This window comes from Elephantulus edwardii, unplaced genomic scaffold (assembly GCF_000299155.1).
Source record: "Elephantulus edwardii isolate Elephantulus edwardi_28Jun2011 unplaced genomic scaffold, EleEdw1.0 scaffold00169, whole genome shotgun sequence".
Lineage (NCBI taxonomy): Eukaryota > Metazoa > Chordata > Mammalia > Macroscelidea > Macroscelididae > Elephantulus > Elephantulus edwardii.
Genome location: NW_006399919.1, coordinates 4,851,048 through 4,865,169, shown reverse-complemented (window position 1 = coordinate 4,865,169; position 14,122 = coordinate 4,851,048). Strand labels below are relative to the sequence as shown.

Sequence of the window (14,122 nt, the reverse complement as noted above, 5' to 3'; positions counted from 1 at the left end):
ATTGAGAGTACCATGGACTGCTAGGAAAACAAACAGATTCGTCCTGGAAAGGGTTAAACCGGGTGGCTCCTTGGAGGCAAGGATTCTGAAGCTTCGTCTGACATACTTTGGGCATGTTGCAAGGAGGGACTGGACCTTGGAGAGGGACAACATGTTTTGCAGAATGGAGGGACAGCGTAGGAGAAGAAGACCCTCAATGAGATGGATCGATTCTGTGAGTTGAGTGGTGGGAATAAGTGTGTTTGAGGTGGCTAGGTTGGCACAGGACAGAACTGCATTTAGAGCTCTTATACATAGGGTCGCTATGAATCGCAAGTGACTTGATGGCACATAACAACACAAGAACAACATACCAGGAAGATAATTTTTTTTTTCTAGAACAGTAATTTGATTTATTTGGGCAGGAGAAATGAATACATACATCTCAATTGCTTGCTTGGAAAAGATTTGGGCATAGATTAAATTGACACCCAAATCAACCATTGTTGTCAAAGGAAGAGAATTTTAAAAGAAACATTATTTATACTTGCAGTTCTTAGCATGGACAGAAGGGAAGAAAGGGAATGAATCAATGTTTAGTCTCTGAGAGGAAGAATTCCCATTGGTCAGGAAACGGGCCTTCCCACTCTTCCGCTAAAATGAAGGAGAAAGAGCTAAAATGTTTAATGGACAAAGCTGATAAAGAAGGAAAGCACACAGCTCCATTTCTAAACACACAGCACTGTGTTTTTCTAGACATTAACTAATGTTCATCAGAGCAAACTGTTCAGAGATGGAGCTTATTTAAAAATTAAATTATTTGAATCTTTTCTGGTGAAGACTTAAGCTTCAAAAATCAACGATGGCCTACTTGAGCTTTTTAAATATTTTTTTTGTTTTTATTGGTTTGCTTACAAAGTTGATGTGCATTGTGTTTCAGACTATCCTTCATTCACATTGTATTTCATACAATCATTCCCATTTATGATGTTTTATAAACTTAATCACTGTTGGACTATACCCACCATTACCCTTTCTTTCCATATCCCTGCCAAATCTTACCCATTTCCTTTACTCTACTGCCTCTACCCATCAAATTGTGCTACCCTATAATTTCTTCCATAAACAACCCACTTGTCAAATATATTTGTGTTTATATTACAAGTTAAATAAAAAGTTACCGGTTAAGTAAAAAGAATATGTCACTATAAATAATTGAGGGAGCACATGGCTTACTTATAATGTTACATTTTTATTTTTTTAAAATTCTTTTTTATTGTGATTGTAACAAGGTTTATAGAAGGGATGGGTTTCCATTCATTCAGTGTTGCACATTTCCCTCCCTCCCTCTCGTTTTCCCCTCCCCAAGTCCACAATTCACCTCTTGTTCAAGATTGTTGTCATATGTATAATGTATATGTTCCTTTCAGTTCCCCTCTCCCTCATCTGTTCCAACGCAGTGTTCATGAAATAAGCACAATTATCTGCACGTTTTACTTTTGTTTATCCCTAGGTCCCATGATGTTTTTCAAACCTGGTCAAATAGTCCAAGTTGTACTTAAAACTAAAGCCTCAGAGAGCTGAGAGGAGTGAACTCTCAATGCACAAGAAAGGATGGCCAGGAGGGGAGCACAAGCTCTGGGACTCAGGCCCTGGGTGAGGAAGTTCGTTGGCACAGAGAAAACCAAGACAGTGGAAATCTCTAAGTATTATCAAACATGCAGACGCAGGAGTCATGGACATTCCTCCCAAACCAACAAAGAGAAAAAGTCAACATCCCTGGATTTGGAATTTTACTCTCCTAAAGTGTAAGATGGCATACTGATTGATATATCTCAACAAACAGATGCTGCCCTGGATGTGCTCATCAAGTTGTGCCAAGAAATCTAGAGGACAACTGACTGGAAGAGATCTATATTTGTTCCCATTCCAAAGAAAGGTGATCTAACAGAGTGTTGAAATTATCAAATAGTATCATTGATATCACATGCAAGCAAGAATCTGCTGAAGATGATCCAAAAGTGACTGGAACAGCACATTAACAGAGAACTGGCTGAAGTGCAGGCTGGATTTAGAAGAGACTGTGGCACTACGGATATTATATATAATGTCAAATGGATCTTGGCTGAAAGCAGAGAGTACCGGAGGAACATCTATCTGTGTTTCATTGACTATGCAAAGACATTTGACTGTGTGGATCACAATAAACTGTGGCTGACTTTGAGAAGAATAGTAATCCCATAACACTTAATTGTGCCTATGCAAAACTTATACTTGGACCAGGAGGCAGTCATCAGAGCAGAGCAAGGAAACACTGTATGGTTCAAAATTGGGAAGGGTGTGCATCAAGGATGTGTCCTATCTCCATATCTTTTCAATTTATATGCAGAACAGATTATCGGGGAGGCTGGGCTCTATGAGGAGAAGTGTGGCATCAGGATTGGAGAAAGATTCATCAACAATTTGTGTTATGAAAATGACACAACCCTTCTTGCTGAAACTGAGGAGGACCTGAAGTGCTTGCTGCGGAGGATCAAGGACTGTAGCCTTCAATATGGATTGAAGCTCAACATCAAGAAAACAAAAATTGTCACCAGTCGGCCGATTGGCAGCATCATGATGGATGATGAAGAGATTAAGATTGTTGACAGTTTCCGTTTGCTTGGCTCTACAATCAACACTCTTGGTACCAGCAGCCAGGAAATTAAAAGATGAATTACATTGAGAAAGTCTGCTGTCAGAGACCTCTCCAAGATATTGAGAAGCAATGATGTCAGTCTGGAGACTAAGGTGCTCCTAATACAGGCCATGCTCTTTGCAATTACTTGCTATGCATCAGAGAACTAGACAATGACTAAGGATGATAGAAGGAGAATTGATGCCTTTGAGCTTTGGTACTGAAAAAAAGTACTGAATATACCAGGATTGCTAGGAGAACAAACAAGTACATCCTGGAAAGGATGAAGCCTGGCTGCTCTTTGGAGGTAAGAATTCTTAAGCGTCATCTGACATACTTTGGACATGTTGCAAAGCAAGATCAGTTCTTGGAGAGGGACGTCATGCTTGGGAGAGGGAGGGACAGCACAAGAGAGGAAGATCCTCAATAATATGGATTGATTTCATTACTGGGGTAATGGAGATAGGCATGTCGGATTGCCACAGGATAGAGCAGGGTTTAGGGCTGTTGTACATAGGGTCACTATGAGTCATAAGTTTCTTGATGGCACATAACAATAACAACGACAACAAACTGTAAGAAAATAAATTTCTGTCAGCTAAAATTTTATAAAAAATGCCTCAAGATCATATTATATCCATTCTCATGGAATGAAAACAAATTATTCCATTGATGTTCCAACACAACCAAGTAGCTACTTTGGGAAAAGTCATGCATTTTTGTTCAGGACTAGAGTGCAATTATTCTCTTAAATGTGAGTGAAATTCAGAATAAGAACAACTGGTGGATTAGTGAGAAAGGCCTGGAGAAAAAAAGGAAAGATCCTTTTGTAAAATAAGTTTGCTCTAGAATCTAGACCATGGACAAAACTGTGCACTGGACATTGGGTCTTCAGGACCTGCCTCCTCAGTCCATATCAGCTCTCCCCTTAGTTGCTCCCACCCCACTTTCACACCTGTCCAGCTGTCAGATAACCTTATGTTGCGTTCAACTCTCCAAGAAAGTGTTTAGGAAGGACCCGAGTATAAGACACAGTGCCTGAAAGAAGGGAGTGGAGAGTGTCAAAGCTTCAGAGAGAAGGAACGAGCGTCACATGTCAGGAGTACTTCTTTGGCCTTCTGACTCTATGGCTTGACAGTCGACCCAGTCAGCTCAAAAAAGAATTAATACTTTTAAGTAGAGATGGTCAGATAGCAGACTCTGGAATAAAGATTCCTGTGCAAAAGGTTTATATGGTAATGTTCTTGGAATCAATGGCTATTGAAAGGAAGGGGAGAAAAGCAAGATTGCAGCTTCAGTGGTAGTCTCAGCCAACCCTCCAAAAAGCTATAAAGATAGAATGACTCTCACAGGTAAGAGTTCCTGAGTTGGGATAGAAGAACAGAATCTTTATGCATACTCCTGCTTTACTCAGTGGATGTGGGCTTAAGCAAAGTGGTTCCTCAGCCATCCATGGCTGCTCTGCTGTGCCAGAAGTGTAGTTACTACTAAGCAGGTTGTTGAGAGATGTAGAAGGAGGAGGCTTAGGGAGCTCTGGTGGCCTAGTGGCAAGAAGCTGCACTGCAATCTCAGAGGCACACAGTTCGAATCTGCCAGATGCTCGGCTGGAGAAGGAGGGACTATCTCCTCCTGTACCAGTCAGATCTGATTTGATGGTACACACACAAAAGTAATAAGGTAAAATAAAATAAATAAAGGAGGAGGAGAAGGCTGGAGATGAAGTTGGTTACTGAAGGAGAAAGATTGTAGAAGATGTGAAGGGAAGAAAAACTTAACTGAAGAGTCTAGAAGTAGATGTTGTTGTTGTTGTTGTTATGTGCCTCTGAGTTGCTTGTGACTCATAGTGACCCTATGTACAACAACCCTAAACTCTGCTCTATCCTGTGCCAATCACACTGTCTCTGACACTCCCATCCCGATTGCCCCAGTCACCGAATCAATCCACCTCATAGAGGGCCTTCCCCTCCTGCACTGTCCCTCCACCGTCTCAAGCATGATGTCCCTCTACAAGGACTGGTTCCTCCTTACAACATGTCCAAAGTATGTTAGACGGAGCCTCAGAATCCTTGCCTCCAAGGAGCCACCCGGTTTAACCCTTTCCAGGACGAATCTGTTTGTTTTCCTAGCAGTCCATGGTACTCTTAATACTCTTCTTCAGCACCACAGCTCAAAGGCATCAATTCTCCTTCTATCCTCCTTAGTCACTGTCCAACTCTCTGATGCATAACAAATGATTGCAAAGACCATGGCCTGTATCAGACACACCTTAGTGTCCAGAAAGACACCATTGCTCTTCAGTACTTTGGAGCGGTTCCTAACAGCAGACTTTCCCATTGCAATGCGTCTTTTAATTTCCTGGCTGCTGGTGCCAAGAGTGTTGACTGTGGAGCCAAGCAAACTAAAGCTGTGAACAATCTCAATCTCTTCACCATCTATCCTGATGCTGCCAATTGGTCCAGTGGGGAGAATCTTTGTCTTCTTGATATTGAACCTCAATCCATATTGGATTATCTAGAAGTAGATAGTACAAGATTATTTGAAAGGAGGATAAAAGAACTCTTCTGTAGAGTTTAGCGTCTGCAATCCCAGAGGCACAAAGTTCAAATCCACCAGATGCTATGCTGGAGAAGGAGGGGCAATCTCCTCCAGTACCAGTCAGACCCGATTTGACGGTACACACACAAAATATAATAAAATTTTTAAAAAAAAAGAGTTCAGCATCCAATGGGGTTAGTGCAAACAGCTTTCCAGGAGAAGGACTCTTAGGAGCCATGATGTCTTAGTGCTATTCTATCAAGTCACCTAACCTCTACATTTAATCAAGTTAATATTCAAGTTTTCATTTTTAAAACAATGTAAATTATTGTATCATGGTTACTTATAATATTTCTTAAAGTGTCATTGTGAATTTAAAAAACCCTATCTAGCTATATATTAATCTTCCATTCTTTGTTCCAATAAATAAAATTAAATTTTCAGAAATATAGAGTTTAAAAATGCTATGATTAGAGAGCTCTAGGGGCCTAGTGGGTAAGGAATTGCACTGTCAACCCAAAGATAAGCAGTTCAAATCTTCCAACTGCTTTGTGGGAAGAAAACTGGCAATCTCCTGTGCAAGTTAGAGCCTCTGGTGGGGGGGAGGAGATGTTATAATTAATGGTAAATAGAGAAAGATATATTCTATATATTTATTTGAAAAGCTCTCAGTTGTGAAGTTCAAGTTTAAAACAAAAAAGTTTTCCTCCTTAAGTTTATTTATCTTCGCCAATTCTTTCTTTGGAATAAAACCCAAAACACTTGAGTCCTCAAAAATAAAATGACCATAAACAAGCCAATATCCTTGGCTGAAAGGTAGTGTGCGGGCAGAGCATACAGGTAAATGCCCAGTGATTTCAAATTCTCTGCCAAGCCACTCCAATGCCTGGACATTTTCACTAAAATCAAAGTTTAACATCTTAATTAAAAATCTTTAAATACCACTAAATCCGTTTAAGAATGTGTCTAAAATCCCATTCAGGAATGTGTTTTCCCCCCTTCGACTTCAGCTCTAATGTTGTTCTGTACAACACTGTCTAGTCAGAACTCACTCATAGCTGAACCTCCAGCGAGTTTTCAGAGGCTAGTCACTCACAGGAGATTACCCATCTCCCACAGAGCTGCTGCTGGATTCCAGCCTCGTGCTTTGGGGTTGACTGCACAACTCCTTACCATCAAGCTACCATGAGAACACAGTTTTGCTTCAAATCAAAGCTTTAGCATTCCACATATTCTCTTACTTCTTTTCAACCTTAGCACCCCAGTCATTAAAAATGCCGCTCTGCCATATGACAGCTATTCCACTACTTGGAATATGTCGTTTTTCTTGTTGTTGATTGCCTTTGAGTCAAGCATGACTCATAGCGACCCTATGAACAAAAAGGCCTGAAGCCTTTCTATAACTATCGTCATTGACACAAACGGAGATTTGGACATCAGTGTTCATAGCAGCATTATTCACCATCACAAGAATATGGAAATAGCCCAGATGTCCAACCCAAAACAAATGGATTGAGAAATTATGATACATTCACACAACTGGATACTACACAGTACGTAGGAGCAATGATTTTATAAACCACTACCTAACTTGGGAGGGGCTGGAGAGTATTATGCTGAGTGAACTAACTCAGTCTCACAAGGATAAATACTGTATAAAACCATTATTATAGAATGTGTATAAGGATCCAAGGGGGTTAGGTGAGGGTATAAACAGAGGGTTGAAGGATGTATAGGGGAATGGGGGATTAATAGTGGGGTTGTACAATTTTATGGGTGGGGGCGTGAGAGAAACTGGAAGAATCTGTTCTCAAAACCAGTGTATTCTAATTTTGTAAATAAATTATTATAAAAACGCCACCCTACCTTACTAAAACTAAAACTTGATTACTCTCCTTTTCCTGTCCAGTGGCTATTTTTAAGCATGAATATAGTTAACCATCATGCTTTGCTCTTTCAGGATCTCAACAGTCCTCTTATGTCACAAAAACACCAAACGTGACATAGTTCACCGTGTTCTCTTCATAATTTTTAATGAGAACAGATCCTGGTACTTTGACGAGAACATCAAGACCTGTTCTTCCAATCCAAACAACATTGACAGGAAAAAATGACGACTTCAACCTCAGCAACCAAACACACAGTCATGTCTCCTAATTCGCTCACCAGCTATCCCCACTCAGAATGTGGCATACAAATGGAACTAACCACACATCAAGTTCGTCAAGCTCATCCCAGGTCACAGAATACAGTCACATGTAGCTGTAGTTTGGATTGCCAAGGCCAGGGGTCGACAAGTATTTTCCATAAGGAACAAGATAAATAACAATTTTAGGCTTGCAAGCTTTGCCTTCTCTGTCACAGACCTTGCTTCCCTGTGCCACAGATGCACAAAAGCAGCTGTGTACAAGCAAAGGCATGTGGCTGTGAGCAAGTAAGACTCATTTATAGACAGACATTTGTATTTCTTACAACTTTCATGTGACAGAATAGTATTACTCTTTTGTTTTCTGTTTGCTTGTTTTCAGGCATTTAAGAAGCATTCCTAGCCCATGTGGGTCATAGGGAAATATGCCACAGGTTGAATTTGGCCCCTAGACTGCTGAACAGTGGCTTCAGCAGCCTGGCAGTCCTCAGTGCCTTCCAAAGCTGTGCAGAAGACAAAAATACAGGCAGAGCAGCTAGCATTTTTGGGAGACCCCAGGCATGCTTTTCCTGCCTAAGTATTTTACAAAGCAAAGGCAGGGAGAAGTGAGTTTTATGGCAAAATGAGGGAGCATGTTCACCTTTCCCCATTGCTGAGACCTGAGATCTTCACAACATAACGCTTTTACAATTCTGTGCTCTTCTTATCAGGCCAATTTTTTTTTCTTTTATTTATTTTATATTGAGATTCATACAAAATTTGTGTGCCTTGTGTTTCGTTTATATATTGTGTTTCAGTTGATTATCATCTTGTGACCAGCTAATTTGTTAAATACAGAGCACATAAGCAATCTCATTCAATCTGAATCTCACCCAATCAGATTTATAGTTCCAATTTTTTTTCATGTCAAGAAGCTCAGAGACATGATCATTAAGACTCCATGGCCATTCAGCCAGTTCTAACTCATAGCCACCCAGCAGGACAGAGTGGAATTACTCCTCCACACATCAGAGGCTGTACATTGTTACCAAAGCAGAGTGACTAGAGCCCAATGATTAATACACTGCACCACCAAGGCATCTTAGATCAGTAAGGAATCCTTAAGAAAGGGAATCAATTGCAGCCATTTCCAGCACTCTGTGCATGTCTACAGGGAATGCATGTTAATTAAAATTAAATCAAAGATGATACCCATTCTACTCTTAGCTGAGCTCTAGTGGCTTGGTGGCAGTGAATTGTGCTATCAATGCAAAAGTATGTAGTTCAAATCCACCAGCTGCTCCTAAGGAGAAAGATGGGCAATCTCCTCTCTTGTGTTATTGCCTCTGAAAGCCTGCTGGAGGGTCAGCTATGGGTCAGTTCTAACTCGATGGTACGTACAACAACATTCTAGCCCTAGCTTTGAATGAGCTCAGAGAGGACTCAGTGCACTATCATGGATTCTGAAGAGACCCACAGCCCTTGAAATCAGGCGTCCTCCCTCAGGTGGCTCGCGGACCAGTGGACAGCAAACTTTTCCATTGCCACAACGCAAAGCAGGGCAGACAGCCACAGGAATAGAGATAGAAACAGGTTTTAAATATCTTTGGGACAGTCAAGAAAGCCTTCAGGAAGGGAAAGAGAATCAGTCAGCTGACTAGGAGAGGAGGAAGGACATTCCAAAAAATGGAAAATATGAGCTAAGTCACACAGCACCTGAAAGAAAGGGTGAACAGAAGGCCTCAGATATGCTATTAAGAATGTAAGCTTAAAAAAAAAGAATGTAGGCTTGTTCTGGAAAAGGCTTGTTGTTTTTTTTCTCCCATCTTGGCACTATTGAGATCATTTTTGGTTATGGAAGACTGTGTTATGTGTTGTAGGATGTTGAGCAGTGTTGTCTTCGAGTCTAGTATGACTCATAGCGACCCTATGAACAAAAGGCCTGAAGTCTTTCTATAACTATCGACATTTATCAAAGTTCATAGTTTCCAGAGACATGTTGTTTAGGAAGTGGATGCCACTTCTGCTTCCAACTTATCCACAAAACACCAGTTATGTTTCCCCAGAAACAAGTGAAATGAAAAATGTTTCCGGGCATTGCCAAACGCTTCCTGAGGGACAAAGTTCACTATGGATAAGAACCACTGTGCCAGAGACACCAAGGTCATTGACCTAAGGGATAACAGGAACAGATGGGTATGATAGGAATGAGGCTGGCAGTCATCCCAGCTCCAGTTGTTCAATGTAGGGACTAGTGGTAACAACACTACTTGAGAACTTCTCAGAAATGTGGAAAGTCAGCCTCCCCCAGATCTACCAAATCAGAATCTACATTTTAATAAGGCTTCCAGGACACATTAAAGTTGGGATACAATATCCCAGGGAAGTGATTCCCAGCTGTTTATTACACATTTCCAATAGCAGAAAGATCCAAGCCTACATCTCCATAGAATATATGCTTTTACATTGTATTGATACACATTATGGCTGTTAAAGAGTAATATAAAGCAGAAAAAAGATTATACATACATTATTAACATTTTATCATTCTCTTCCTGTTACTCTCGGAAGAGAAACAAGAGACCTCAGGTCTCTTCCTTAAAAGGGTTATTAACTCAGGTAAAATGACATTTTTAGCCCAACAAATCACAAACATACACTCTTGATATTCTAGGTCTCTAGTAATATTTTAGAAACATATTTAAAATCCCAATATTCCCACCATTAATTGAAGAATGCTTAGCTGTGAAATATTGAAGTCAAACTAGAGTACGATAAAGCACAGTCCATACCTTATTTTCCTTGAGGAAACCCTTTCTAGAATTAAGTACAGATCTGTCGTGAAGGAAGTATAACCAGGGTGTTCTTTTACAGGCAAGGATGCTGAAATTGTGTCTCTCATATTTTGGGCATGCAGTCAGGAGGGTCGAGTCTTTTAAAAAGGGCAGCATGCTGGAAAAGACAAAGTCAGAGAAAGAGAGGTAGATCCTCAAAAAGATGGATTAACACAGGGACTGCAAAAATTAGCTTCAGTGTGGCAGAGATTACGAGGCTGGCCCAGGAATGAGGAAAGTTGTTCACAGGGTCCCTGAGAGTCATGACCAACTCTACAGCACCAGACAACAAAAAAGAATGAATAGACGGATGGATCATGTTTGTCATCTCCTCAGTCTCTTCTTAAAATCCGTATTACCTCTAAAAATACCCACGAAATGTTTTATAAGACATTAAGAAATGTTAACAACTTGCACGCCTTTTCCCCCTCCTCCTTCTTGCAAGATGGCGGGTGAAAAACCAGACCCCCAAGGAGAAGAAGCCTGAGGCCAAACCTGAAGCCAAGAAGGCAGATGCTCTTGGCTAAGCTAAAAAAGACAAGCACAAGGGCACAGACAAAACACCCAAGAAGGGGGAACCCCACTACAGTCGCAATCCTGTCCTAGTCCGGGGAATCAGCAGGTATTCCCAGTCGGCCTTGTATTCCAGGAAGGCCATGTACAAAAGGAAGTATTTGGCCACCAAGTCCAGGGTTGAAAAGAAGCAGAAGAAGGTTCATGCTACTGTCACAAAACCAGTAGGTGGTGACAAGAATGGTGGTACCTGAGTGGTGAAACTTTGCAAAAAGCCCAGGTAGTAGTACCCTACTGAAGACGTGTCTCCGAAGCTGCTTGGGCCACTGCAAGAAGGCTTCAGTCAGCACGTGAGGAGGCTGCGCTCTAGAATCACACCTGGGACCATTCTGATAATCCTCACAGGGCCCCTCAGGGGCAAGAGAGTGGTTTTCCTGAAACAGCTGGATAGTGGCTTGCTCCTTGTGACTGGGCCTCTGACCCTCAATCGAGTTCCTCTAAGGAGAACACACCAGAAATTTGCTATTGCCACCTCCACTAAAGTTGACATCAGTGGCGTCAAAATTCCAAAGCATCTCACTGATGCTTACTTTAAGAAGAAGCAGCTGCGGAAGCCACACCATCAGGAGGGTGAGACCTTCAACACAGAGAAGGAGAAATACAAGATTACAGAGCAGTGCAAGGTTGATCAGAAAACTATGGACTCCCACATTTTACGCCAAATCAGAGCTGTTCCTTAGCTCAAAAGCTACCTGCGTTCTTCATTCTCCCTCATCAATGGGGTTTATCCTCACAAATTGGTGTTCTAGATTACTTGCAGAAAACTTAATTAAATAATGTTTAAAGGGGGAAAAAAAGAAATGCTAACAACTTCCACATGATTTCAAATCCTTGTTGAATATAATCAGCAATGTTCCCACAGCAATTAATGGAAGAATGTTTGGAAACAATCAAAGCCTGACAGTCCAAGTTGGGGATGAAGTGAATTGCTATCTGATTGGAATAGGAGGTGAAGCTGACCTGTCCACGGTTCATTTTCACAGCCACAGCTGTCATTACATGGTGAGAACCACAGCAACTCCTTTTAATCAAGTCAGTTATTGCAATTAAATTGACCACATATCCTAGCTGGGAAGGAAGTGATCCAGCCAAAATTCAGGTTCAATACATGTAACCTACACCAAGTGTGTAATTATCCATTTAGCTGTCTGCCAGGAACATTCAATAAATGTTTGTGAGTAAATGAAATACATTTCTCACACTAATTTCATGCTACCTAGTAAATAAACAGAGCTCTGGTGACTTACTGGCAAGAAGCTGCAATTCCAAAGGCATGCAGTTCAAGTCTACCAGCTGCATGGACAATCTTCTGCCTTGCAATTAACTGCCTCTGAAAATCCACCAGAATGTCAATCATGGGTTGGTTCAGGCTAGATGGTACACAACAACAATAAGTACATAATATTTTTGTAAATTTTTTTTTCAATTGAAAAATCATGTAAGAGGATTCAAGGGGGTAAGAAGTCAGAGCAGAATGGTAAAGATGGGTAGGGATGAAATCACAGGGTTGCAAAATTTAGTGGATGGAGGGAGTGGATAAAGAAAATGGGAAAGATCTAGCAGGGACCAGAAAAGACAGGGCAATAATGGGCATAGTCCAGTGGTGATCAATTTTTATTTTTTTACAAAGAGATTTGTGGGTTCCCCTTTGGGAATAGGGGTGCAGACTCTCTGGCTGCATCATACTGAACAGGAGTATTGAGATGAAATGGGAGGGGGTTTCCACTTTAACACTTTACTGATAGTCTTGAGTTAAAGCTTATGCCTTCTTGTTCAGTTAGAAGATATATTCATGATGCAGGGTGTTTGCCTGGGTGAGTCAGTGGGAGTGTCTGACTGAACTTTGAGGCTCCATCCACCTTTGCTTCCTTAGCTGGAAGTTATATTTCCCTTTTGTCTCTGGAACCAGGCCCATGGCTCAGGAAAACTCAATGTTCAGGTTACCTGTAGGAAAAGGAACAAACCTAGAGAGAACAAGGTTGTAAGTTTCAAAGAAAAGGGCTTTGGAGGTGTTACTCACAGGTGCACTGGAGGAGGAGATGGAGGAAAAGGGCTTAGATAAAGTTCCTCATACACACTAGGTAGCTTTCTCCAGGGGCCTGGTGGCTCTCCCCAGGGGCCAGGTTGCTCTTCCCACCCCCCCATCCCACCCCCACAAAGCTCTTCTGAGGTTCAGACCTTTCACCCTATTGGGGACCAGACCAGGACTATGTCCAGAAACCACACTTCTGACTCCAGCACCATCATCACTGCCCCCTTCCTCTCCACCAAGTGATCTAACTGTAACTTTAAGTAGGTACATAAATGGAGAAGGGGCTTCCAGAGTGGTGAACAGACACTCTCAAGGGTGAAAAAGTAACAAAGACAGTAGAATAAGGACTCAAATCAAGGTTATCTGAAGGCAGGCCATGAGGTGGCAAGCTCTGTGAGACGTTTGGGTCAGCCATCTTTCCTCTTCCTCTGCAAGCGAAATTCTGCTGAAGATAATTTTCAAAACAGACTACAAGAGTACACTCAGGCCGTGTACATGGTGCTTCTGCCCGCCAGCTGCACATGGGCTGTAAACCTCTTATACTTGCTTTTAATTTTTTCCTCAATTTTTTTGAAAAAGGATGTCCTGAATATTCATACACACGTTGTCACTTTTTCCCCATGTATTTTTTTTTCTCTGAACCAATTAAAAGTAAATTGTAGACATTGTAACTCCTCCCCCTCCATCCTAAACATGTATGTAATAACACAAAGGACTTTATATGCCAACCTACACTACGTTCTCTTGTCACATTTTTTTGCTGTGTCTCCTCTTTCCTTGTTAAATTTGTCTATTTCATTAATATCTCAAGGAACCAGCTTCTAGTCTTGTTGATTCTTTCTGTCGTTTTTCTCTTTTCTCTTCCACCTATTTCTACTCTTAAGTTTTATTACTTCCTTTTCTCTGTAAACTGTAAATCTTGATGTTCTTCCAGTTGTTGGAGACGTTAAGATGTTGATGATTCTGGTTCTTTCTCTTTTCTTTTTATTTATTTCTTTCTTTTTGTTTGTATTTGTTGCTCTAAATTGACTTCTGAGTACTGCTGTAGCTGTATGCCCAATATTTTGGGATATTTTCTTTTGATCCTCCTTTGTTTCCAGAATTTTTTTATTTCTTTTTCCCCCTCCTCTTTTCAAGCAAAGTGTCACTTCATTTGTATGTGTTTGATTTTGTTTTCTCCTTAATCTTGCTGTTGTCGGTTTTTTATTTTATATAGGGTTTTGGTGTTTTAAAATTTATTGAGGCTTGCTTTGTGATCTAGCATAAGGTCTGTTCTAGAAAATGTTCCATGTGCACTGGAGTAGAATGTAAATTGAACTCTTGCTTGGTGTAGTATTCTATATGTGATCATAAAGTCAAGGTGGTCA

At 40.9% G+C, this 14,122-nt stretch overlaps 2 pseudogenes; both read left to right on the top strand.

Annotated features, from left to right (window-relative positions):
- LOC102870864 overlaps positions 1 to 14,122 on the top strand; it is a 70,927-nt pseudogene that overhangs the window by 36,794 nt on the left and 20,011 nt on the right.
- LOC102857723 lies at positions 10,596 to 11,472 on the top strand (annotated as a pseudogene).